We start from the raw sequence: 11024 nt of genomic DNA on the forward strand, positions 1-11024 counted from the left end.
TTCTTATAACATCAGGCCTAATCATATGATTCCACTTCAACTCAACAATCCTACTAACTTTAAGTTTACTAACAAATATTCTAACAATATGCCAATGATGACGAGATATTATCCGAGAAAGCACTTTCCAAGGCCACCACACACCAACCGTCCAAAAAGGACTTCGATATGGAATAATCTTATTTATCCTATCAGAAGTCCTATTTTTTTACAGGCTTCTTCTGAGCCTTTTACCACTCAAGCCTTGCCCCCACTCCTGAACTAGGCGGATGCTGACCACCAACAGGTATCCACCCCCTAAATCCCCTAGAAGTCCCACTTCTCAATACCTCTGTATTATTAGCCTCTGGTGTATCTATCACCTGAGCCCATCACAGTCTCATAGAAGGAAACCGCAAACACATACTTCAAGCTCTTTTCATCACAATCATGCTCGGCCTTTATTTTACCCTACTCCAAGCATCAGAATACTACGAAGCCCCATTCACAATCTCAGACGCAATCTACGGATCCACTTTCTTTGTGGCCACAGGCTTCCATGGACTACACGTCATTATCGGATCCACTTTCCTTATTGTTTGCTTTATACGCCAAATAAAATTCCACTTTACATCAAGCCACCACTTTGGCTTCGAAGCCGCTGCTTGATACTGACATTTTGTAGACGTTGTATGGCTATTTCTCTATGTATCTATCTATTGATGAGGTTCATAGTCCTTTTAGTATTAACAAGTACAACTGACTTCCAATCAGTTAGTTTCGGTACACCCCAAAAAAGAACAATAAATCTCCTACTAATACTATTAACAAATACAACTCTAGCCTTACTACTCATATTTATCGCTTTTTGACTCCCTCAGCTAAACGTATACGTGGAAAAAACAAGTCCCTACGAATGTGGTTTCCACCCAATAGGGTCCGCTCGCCTACCCTTCTCCATAAAATTCTTCCTGGTAGCAATTACTTTCCTCCTCTTTGACCTAGAAATCGCCCTCCTACTCCCTCTACCCTGAGCAACCCAAACAAATAACCTAAAAATAATACTCACCATGACCCTATTCTTAATCTCCCTACTAGCAGCTAGCCTAGCCTACGAATGAACCCAAAAGGGCTTAGAATGAGATAAATATGGTACTTAGTTTAAAATAAAACAAGCGATTTCGACCCACTAGACTGTGATCCAAACTCACAAATACCAAGTGTCTCTAATCCATATAAATATCCTAATAGCCTTCACCATATCCCTCACAGGGTTATTAATATACCGATCCCACCTAATATCCGTGTTACTCTGCTTAGAAGGCATAATACTATCACTGTGCATTCCAGCAGCCCTCACAATCCTAAACTCACACTTCACTCTAGCCAGCATGATACCAATTACCTCCTAGCATTTGCAGCTGTGAAGCAGCTATCGGACTAGCCATATTAGTCTTAATCTCCAACACATACGGCACTGACTATGTACAAAACCTTAACCTCCTCCAATGCTAAAATTCATTATTCCTACCATCATACTGATACCCCTAATTTGATTATCAAAAAACACTTCTATCTGAATTAATACCACAACCCACAGTTTACTAATCAGCTTTACAAGCCTACTCCTACTTAATCAATTCAACGACAACAGTCTCAATTACTCTCTGATATTCTTCTCTGACCCCCCTTTCTATGCCACTCTTAATCCTGACAATATGACTCCTCCCCTTAATACTAATAGCAAGCCAATTCCACCTTCTCAAAGAACCACTCGTCCGAAAAAAACTTTACATTACGATACTAATTATATTACAAACTCTTCTAATTATAACATTCACCGCCACAGAACTAATCCTATTCTACAACATATTTGAAGCTACACTAATCCCCACTCTCATCATTGTCACCCGCTGAGGTAACCAAACAGAACGACTCAATGCAGGACTCCACTTCCTATTCTACACGCTCATAGGATCACTCCCCTTGCTAGTAGCACTAACATACTTACAAAACACATCAGGATCTCTAAACTTTCTACTATTACAACACTGAGCCCAACCACTACCCACTTCCTGATCTAATATCCTCACATGGCTAGCCTGCAGAATAGCTTTTCTAGTAAAAATACCCCTTTACGGTCTACACCTTTGATTACCCAAAGCACACGTAGAAGCCCCCATCGCAGGTTCAATAGTCCTTGCAGCTGTGTTACTAAAACTCGGAGGCTACGGCATGCTACGAATTACATCAATTCTTAACCCTCTAACAGAACATATAGCTTACCCCTTCCTCATGCTATCCTTATGAGGAATAATTATAACCAGCTCCATCTGTTTACGTCAAACAGACCTAAAATCATTCATCGCATACTCCTCAGTCAGCCACATAGCACTCGTTATCGCAGCTATCCTCATCCAAACCCCTTGAAGCTACATAGGAGCTACGGCTCTAATAATCGCCCACGGCCTTACATCCTCTATACTGTTCTGTCTAACAAACTCGAACTATGAACGAATCCACAGCCGAACCATAATCCTAGCACGAGGCCTACAAATCTTTCTCCCACTAATAACGACCTGATGACCACTAGCAAGCCTAACAAACCTCGCTCTACCCCCCACCATCAACCTGATCGGAGAACTACTTGTAGTTATATCAGCTTTCTCATGATCAAACCTCACTATTATCCTAATGGGAACAAATATTGTAATCACAGCCCTTTACTCCCTATACATGTTAATCACGACACAACGCAGCAAACATACTCACCATATTAACAACCTCACCCCCTCTTTCACACGAGAACACGCCTTAATAGCCCTACACATCATTCCCTTACTACTCTTATCATTAAGTCCCAAAATCATCTTAGGCCCCCTTTATTGTAAGTATAGTTTAAAAAGAACACTAGTTTGTGAAGCTAGTAATAGAAGATCAAAACTTCTTACTTACCGAAAAAGTACTGCAAGAACTGCTAATTCATGCCCCCACATCTAACAGTGTGGCTTTTTCAAACTTTTAAAGGATAACAGTTATCCATTGGTCTTAGGAACCAAAAAATTGGTGCAACTCCAAATAAAAGTAATAAACCTATTTACTTCCTCTGCTTTACTCACATTACTAATATTAACTGCCCCCATTGTAATATCTAACACAAACCTCTACAAAAGCGACAAGTACCAACACTATGTAAAAAATATTACCCTTTCCGCCTTCATCACTAGCCTGATCCCAATAATAATATTTATTCACACAAACCAAGAAGCACTCATTTCAAACTGACACTGAATTACCATCCAAACCCTTAAACTATCACTTAGCTTCAAAATAGACTACTTCTCACGCATATTTATACCTGTAGCACTATTTATTACATGATCTATCATGGAATTCTCAATATGATATATACGCTCTGACCCCCACATCAACCAATTCCTCAAATACCTACTTATTTTCCTCATCACTATACCCATCCTCGTCACAGCTAATAATCTTTTCCAACTATTCATTGGGTGAGAAGGAGTAGGTATTATATCCTTCTTGCTAATTGGCTGATGATTCAGACGGACAGACGCTAATACAGCTGCCCTCCAAGCAATCTTATATAATCGCATCGGAGACACTGGATTCCTCATGTCAATAGCATGATTCTTATTTAACATAAACGCATGAGACTTACAACAATTTTCATACTCAACCAAAACTCCTCAAATCTTCCCCTCGTAGGACTTGTACTAGCCGCAGCTGGAAAATCAGCCCAATTTGGACTACACCCCTGACTCCCTTCAGCAATAGAAGGTCCCACCCCAGTCTCGGCCTTACTCCATTCAAGCACAATAGTCGTAGCAGGGATTTTCCTACTTATCCGTTTCTACCCTTTAATAGAAAATAATAAACTCATTCAAACAGTAACTCTTTCTCTAGGTGCCCTCACTACTTTTTTCACAGCCATTTGTGCCCTCACCCAAAATGACATCAAAAAAATTATTGCTTTCTCCACCTCCAGCCAACTTGGCCTAATAATAGTAACAATCAGTCTTAACCAACCTCACCTAGCATGCCTATGCATTTGCACACACGCCTTCTTCAACACCATATTATTCTTATGCTCCGGCTCCATCATTCATAACCTAAACAACAAGACATTCGAAAAATAGGAGGGCTATACAAAATTCTTCCCTTCACCACAACCGCCCTTATCATTGGCTGTTTCGCACTTACAGGAATACCATTCCTCACAGGATTCTACTCCAAGGACCCTATCATCGAAGCCGCCACTTCGTCTTATACCAACGCCTGAGCCCTATTACTAACCTTAACCACTAACTCCCTCACAGCTATTTATAGCACTCGCATTATCTTCTTTACTCTACTAGGACAACCTCGCTTCCCTCCCCTCATAAACATTAATGAAAATAACCCTATATTAATTAACCCTATCAAACGCCTATTAATTGGAAGTATCTTTGCCGGATTTATCCTCTCCAACAATAACCACCCCCTTAATAACTATACCCTTACACCTAAAACTAACAGCTCTCACAATAACAACCTTAGGCTTTATTCTCGCATTCGAAATTAACATCTACACACAAAACTTAAAATACCTATATCCATCAAACTCCACTAAATTTTCCACTTTATTAGGATATTTCCCCACAATTATACATCGCCTACCCCCTCACCTAAACCTAATAATAAGCCAAAAACTAGCAACTTCCTTACTAGATCTAACCTGAATAGAAACCATCTTACCAAAAACTACAGCCTCCATTCAACTAAAGGCTTCCACACTAACCTCAAACCAAAAAGCCCTTATCAAACTCTACTTCCTGTCTTTCCTCATCACTATTACCCTTAGCATAATCTTATTTAATTACCCCGAGTAATCTCCATAACTACAACACCAATAAACAATGACCAACCTGTAACAATAACCCATCAAGTACCATAGCTATATAAAGCAGCAATTCCTATAGCCTCCTCACTAAAAAATCCCAAATCCCCCGTATCATAAATAACCCAATCCCCCAACCCATTAAGTTCAAATACCATATCCACCTTCTCACTCTCTAAAACGTACAACACCACTAAAAACTCCGTCATTAAACCTGAAAGAAATCCCCCTAACACAACTTTATTAGAAACCCAAACCTCAGGATATTGCTCAGTGGCCATAGCTGTCGTATAACCAAATACAACTAACATTCCTCCCAAATAAATCAAAAATACTATTAATCCTAAAAATGAACCACCAAAACTGAAAACAATCCCACACCCTACGGCACCACCCACAATCAACCCTAAACCCCCATAAATAGGCGAAGGCTTTGAAGAAACCCCCACAAGACTAATTACAAAAATAATGCTTATAATAAAAACAATATATGTCATCATTATTCTCACATGGACTTCAACCATGACCAATGACCAACATTCGAAAAACACACCCACTAATAAAAATCCTCAATGATACATTTATTGATCTCCCCACCCCATCAAATATCTCTTCATGATGAAATTTTGGCTCCCTACTCGGTCTCTGCCTAATCATACAAATCTTAACAGGCCTATTCCTAGCAATACACTACACACCAGACACCTCAACTGCCTTCTCATCCGTCACACACACATCTGCCAAGACGTTAATTACGGCTGAATCATTCGATACCTACATGCAAACAGAGCCTCTAAATTCTTCATCTGCCTTTATGCTCACATTGGACGTGGCCTATACTATGGCTCCCACGCCTTCCAAGAAGCATGAAACATTGGTGTACTATTATTATTCACAGTTATAGCTACCGCATTTGTAGGTTACGTCCTACCTTGAGGACAAATATCATTCTGAGGCACAACCGTTATTACTAACTTCCTATCAGCAATCCCCTATATCGGGACTACTTTAGTAGAATGAATTTGAGGTGGGTTTTCTGTAGGCAAAGCAACACTAACACACTTCTTCGCCTTCCACTTTATCCTTCCATTTATCATTACAGCACTAGCAGCCGTCCACCTACTATTCCTTCACGAAAGGGGATCTAATAATCCCACAGGAATTCCATCCAATATAGACAAAATCCCATTCCATTCCTACTACACAATCAAAGACATTCTAGGTGCTTTATTACTAATCTTAACCCTACTCGCACTAATCCTGTTCACACCCGACCTACTAGGAGACCCTGACAACTACACCCCAGCAAACCCACTAAGCACCCCAGCACACATTAAACCAGAATGATACTTTCTATTTGCATACGCAATTCTACAATCAATCCCTAATAAACTAGGAGGAGTACCAGCACTACTACTTTCCATCCTCATCCTAATATTCATCCCAATACTCCAAACATCTAAGCAACGAAGCATAATATAACATGAAAAGATGCTCAACATCGCTAATTATTAGAGAAATGCAAATCAAAAGTACAATGAGCTACCACCTCACACCAGTCAGAATGGGCATCATTAAAAAGTCTACAGATAACAAATGCTGGAGAGGGTGTAGAAAAAAGGGAACCCTCCTACACCATTGGTGGGAATGTAATTTGGTATAGCCACTGTGGAAAACAGTATGGAGGTTCCTCAGAAAACTAAAAATAGAATTACCATATGATCCAGCAATCCCACTCCCGGGCATATATCCGGACAAAACTCTAATTCAAAAAGATACATGCACCCGTTGTTCATAGCAGCACTATTTACAATAGCCAAAACATGGAAACAACCTAATCATCCATCGACAGATGAATGGATAAAGAAGATGTGGTGCGTATATACAATGGAGTACTACTCGGCCATGAAAAAGAATGCAATAATGCCATTTGCAGCAACATGGATGGACCTAGAGATTATCATACTAAGTAAAGTCAGTCAGAAAAAGACAAATACCATATGATATCACTTATATGTGGAATCTAACCTATGACACAAATGAACCTATCTAGGAAATAGAAACAGACTCACAGATATAGAGAATGGACTTGTGGTTACCAAGTGGGAGGGAAGGTGGGGGAGGGACGGATTGGGAGTTTGGGGTTAGTAGATGCAAACCATTAAATACAGAATGGATATACATTTTTGATATTCTTTTCCATTATGTTTTATCACAGGATATTGCATATAGTTCCCTGTGCTATACAGTAGGTCCTACTGTAGGTCCAATATCCTGTGATAAAACACAACGGAAAAGAATATGAAAAAGAATGTATATATATGTGTAACTGAATCACTTTGCTGTGCACCAGAAACTAACACAACATTGTAAATCAACTATACTTCAATTAAAAAAAAAAAGAAATATATATATTTGGTCATTCTCAGATGTATTTGGTCTTCTTCCACAGTTCCCGGCTCACAGCTCCCCAAACCCTTGGAATTTTCTGATCAGTAAGAGCAATAGGAGCATCTCTTGTTATATTTGGTCTCTTGTCCTAACTCCATGAAACACTTCAGGGCCAAAAAGGTGAAATGGGTGTCTTGTTTTTCATAACAAGCCCTTTCCATCACAACTGGGTTTTATGCTAACGAAGGTGACTTTGGATCCCACCCCAGGGTGTGGGGCCGGTTGCCGGGAGAGCCAACCTCATGATCAGAGGGTTGGAACTTTGAGTCCTGCCCCCTGATTTCTGGGGAAAGGAAAGGAGCTTGAGGTTGAATCAATTGCCATTGGCCAATGATTTAGTCAATCATGACTATGTAATGAAGCCTCCATAAAAGCCCCAAAGGACAGCTTTTTGGCCCTTTTTCAGAGAGCTTCCACATTGGGGAACCAGAACACTTCTGCATGCCACTTTTCAGGGCCCCAAGTTCCACGAGGACATAAGATCTCTTGTTCAGGACCTCGCCCTATGTATCTCTTCATCTGGTTGTTGATTTGTATCCTTTAGTATCCTTTTATAATAAATCAGTAATCTAGTGAGTAAATGGGTTTCCCTCAGTCTGTCAGCTGCTCTGGCAAATTAAACCCAAAGAGAGGGGTCATAGGAACCTCGATTTATAGCCAGTCAGTCAGAAGCACAGGCATCAACCTGGACTTATGATAGGCACCTGAAGTGGAGGGTGCTCAGGGGATGGAACCCTTTACCTGTAGAAGTGATTCTATCTCTGGGTAGAGAGTGTCAGAATTGAGGGAAATTGTATGACACCCAGCTAGTGTCCAAGAATTGGATCCAAGAATCCTTTTTCAGTATATGTGTGAGGCAGAGGGTGCCTGCATGACCAGCCCCAATAGAAACCCTGTGCCCCGAGTCTCTAAGGAGCTTCCCTGACAGAGGGCATTTCCTGGTGTCAGAGAATCAAGCATGAGAGAAGGCTCCAGAAGCCTGTGCTTGGTTCCCCCCAGGGGCTTCTCCCCAAGCCTTTTTCCTTTGCTGATCCTGCTAAGTATCCTTTTGCTATAATAAATTTAGCTGTGAGTATGACCACACACCGAGTACTCCTAGCCAATCATGGAACCTAGGGGCGGTCTTTGGAACCTCGACACAAATGCGTTTCATAAAATATACTATTAAAATAAATTTCACCTGTTTCTTTTTGCTTAACGCAGCTGCTGGAAAATTCATCATGATGGATGTGCTCACGTTATGTTTCCATTGACGTTACTGCTCCAGCACCTTGGAATGGCAAATGCTGAAGCAGTGAGGCCAGAGCTTCCATTTTATAGGAGAAACTGAGGCCCAGAAGGGGTGGTGGGTGTGGCTGTGACCACAGATCAAGGAGGGAACAGGAGGACGTGAGCAGGGAGCCTGCTGCAGGACTCCAGCCCCCAGGTACTTACCGGATGGACCTCGAGTAGTCGTCTTGAGGACTGAGGACTTTCTGGACAGGGGTGTCCGACTTCCTTTGTCACTGGACTCACTCCGGGCGCTGAGTGGCCACCTGGCCCAGTCCCCACTGGCCAGCCCCTTGATTTTGGCAGCGGTCACTGGAGTGGTTTTGGGGGTGTCAGTGCCAGGGTTTGGGTGGGTGGGTGACTTCCGGGCATGGCCGAGGCGCTCTCTCAGCCGGGAGGCAGCGTCTAAGGGTCCACCATGCAGATACTAGGCTGCGTGGGCAGAGATGGGGCGATCTTGAGGGGTCAGGAGTGTGTCCTCATCTGAGTCCGAGGTGCTGGGAGCGGCAGGCAAGGGGTCTGAGTTAAGACAGGGTGGGCAGGGACTTGCTGACAGACGTGGGTGATGTCTCCTGGACTCCTGGAGCGCCCGCCAGCTCCTGGGACCGAGCGCTGCTGTCGTTGACGCTGCCAGTGGCCACGTGTGCCAGAGCCACGGGCACGGCCACCCGCTGCTCAAACTCACAGGATGACACCAGGCACAGGGCCACATCGTGCGGGGAGGCCCTGGGCCGTGCTCGAGGGCCGCAGAGTGCGAGGTTCAGCCCGGCTTCACTCATGGCGGCAGGTGGTAGTGTTAACACCTGCTCAAGGGAGACGAACAGGGACTCGTCCACCTCTGTAGAGCGTGGGGAGCCCACCTCGGTGGGCAGCAAGAGCGTGGTCACTGAGGGGGAGACATCCGGCCTGGCCTCCCCACCCCGCAGCAGGCTCAGTGATAGTGGCCCGCAGTTCTCACCTGGCCCCTGGTGGGCCCCGACGGGCGAGGGTGTGCACGGCTGGGGCGTGCTGGCGGCCAACAGCAGCTGCAGGGTTTTCTCCTCCAAGACGCCACCCTCTCCTTCCAGCCGGTCTCAGCCCCAGCTCCGGACTGCTCTCCTGGCTGCTCTCCTGGCTGGGCGTGGCCACCAGCTGCGGGTCCTGGAAGCTGCCGGCCACGGTAGGGGGTCTGGCGCCTCCGCACCGGAAGCGGAGGGGCGGGGGCTTCGGGACCCATTCCCTACTGTCGGGACACCTGGGCGGGTTTCGTTAGGTGCTCTGCGGGGCTTGGGAGCTAGCTGGGCGTCTGCCTTCTTGCTGCCGACCACAGTGGAGGCAGCCCGGCACCTCCTGTGGTCGGGGTCCTTCTTCACTTCCGTGGAGGTGGGCAGGAGTGAGGGGCGTTTTCGAAAAATGCAGGCTTAAAGACAGAGTGCAACAAGCACGCACGCATTGAGGTGTCAGCTATTTTGTGCAAAATATTTTAAGCTTCAGTTAAGAATTCTGATTTTTTACCTATAAGTAGAATGTCGAGGAGACAGTGTTATGTCAATCCAAACTTGTAATTATATAATTGTATATACATATATAATAATTTTTTGAAGACTTTTACTTGGGGGGAAGGGATCAGAGACTGAAATCTTTACATGGATGTTCTTGTTTAAAGAAAGCTTTTCTAATCTGTCTTCCTCTTCCTTAGTTTCACTGTGTATAGATGGAGATTCTGATTTAGAATTACCTGTGTCAATTTTGATACTCTCATACTTTCCATGTTCGAAAGTCTTCTAACTAAAATAAAATTTATTCTTCCAGTAGAAGCTTTCTGGTACCCTAATATGGCCGCTTATTAAGCTCATACAAGCTGGAATGTGCCTAAACCTGTGGACTGCATATCGGCTTGGTCTTTGTGCACACAAAAACTCAGTCATTTAACTTAATCTCAAGATGTTAAATTACTTGAATTTCAGATTTTTTTAAATAACAATTTATACCCACAAAAATACAGTTCTCCAACACATCTCCCACAAGGACTTCATTTCTCCCTGCGCCCCAAATGCATTTCTCTGCGCTACCTCTCTGTCACCCTCAATCCCACCCTCTACCCTTCCCGTCTGTCAAAGGATTGCACTCTCCTTCCTTATTGTAAAATTAGAAGCCTTCTAAGAAAAAACCTTGCATGATGATTTCTCATCGCTCCAAACCCTTTTGTCTTCACGAGTTTCTTTTCTCCCCGTCCCGTTCCAGGGGAACAGGTGCTTTTCATCTCACCTGCTTCTAATTCTTCCTGTTTCCTGGGAAACTTATTCCGTTAATTATCCATCCCCCTTCCCAATTTTCCATCATTTCTAACTTCTTTCTCTCTGTTTCCAAATATGTCAGTTGTCCTCATATTTTTAAAATCACCGTTGATCCAGTTATCTCCTATCCATCTCTTGTTTCTTTTACA

At 43.3% G+C, this 11024-nt stretch overlaps 1 pseudogene; it reads right to left on the reverse strand.

The window, feature by feature from the left end:
• Positions 1-4923: 4923 nt before the first annotated feature.
• Positions 4924-10349, reverse strand: LOC114897835 (annotated as a pseudogene).
• Positions 10350-11024: the final 675 nt, after the last annotated feature.

This window comes from Monodon monoceros, unplaced genomic scaffold (assembly GCF_005190385.1).
Source record: "Monodon monoceros isolate NGI ecotype Baffin Bay Population unplaced genomic scaffold, NGI_Narwhal_1 Super_Scaffold_18, whole genome shotgun sequence".
NCBI classification, from domain to species: domain Eukaryota; kingdom Metazoa; phylum Chordata; class Mammalia; order Artiodactyla; family Monodontidae; genus Monodon; species Monodon monoceros.